The sequence below is a fragment of the Triticum dicoccoides genome, chromosome 6B (genome assembly GCF_002162155.2).
Source record: "Triticum dicoccoides isolate Atlit2015 ecotype Zavitan chromosome 6B, WEW_v2.0, whole genome shotgun sequence".
Classification (NCBI taxonomy): domain Eukaryota; kingdom Viridiplantae; phylum Streptophyta; class Magnoliopsida; order Poales; family Poaceae; genus Triticum; species Triticum dicoccoides.
Window position 1 is genome coordinate 522,015,555 of NC_041391.1, and position 906 is coordinate 522,016,460.

Consider the following 906-nt stretch of genomic DNA (forward strand, 5'->3'; position numbering starts at 1 on the left):
TTGCCCAAGGGCACAGTGTCTCATCGTTTCTTTGCAGACGACTCGGTTATGTTGTTAAAGGCTAAGCACGAAGATCTTATCTTACTAGATGACCCGCTTGTGTTCTTGACGCAAAGACCAATTATAGCCACGAAATAAAGCTTTCTGTGAATAACATGTTTTATGAATGATCTGCCATGAATAGCTGGTTTTGTACATGGGTAACCAAAGCTTAAAAGGTAAGCAAACTATTAGAAAGAGTTTCTACTGAACCATCTCTTGTACAGTGCCGGAGCGACGTGTGTGGTCGCACTACAAAACGTGGGCTATTTTGTGACATTTCACTTGTGTCACGCAAAACCAATTTTCATCACCAAAAATGCCCTGCCACTACTGGAATCAGGATCTTTGCCGTTAGCCAGATCTTTGCCGTCAGCTAGCTGATGGCAAAGAAGATTTTTGCCATCAACATACAGAAAGCTGACGGCAAAGAAAAAGCTGACGGCAAAGAGCGTGTTTGCCGTCAGCTAGTTCTGTGCCGTCAGCTAGCGGACGGCATAGAAGCTTTGCCGTCTGCTAGCGGACGACAAAGAGGGAAGGTAGCCCATCAGTGAGAACCACCTAACGGCCACTTTCTTTGCCGTCTGGTAACTGACGGCAAATCTTCTTTGTTGTCCGCGAGCCGACGGCAAAGAAAGTGGCAACCTAACGGCCGTTTCCCTCCGGCCCCATCCCACTAGCTACGCTCTTTGCCGTCAAAGAAATTAAACCTAACTAAAAAATGGTCGGCCCCGCGCCCCACCTCCCTCTCTCTCTCCCTCACCTCACCGGCGCCACCCCGACGCCCTCGACCCCCCACCGACCCGCGCCCCCGACGCCCCCGACCCCCCGCCGCCCCGACGCTCCTCGCCGCCCCGATGCCCTCGC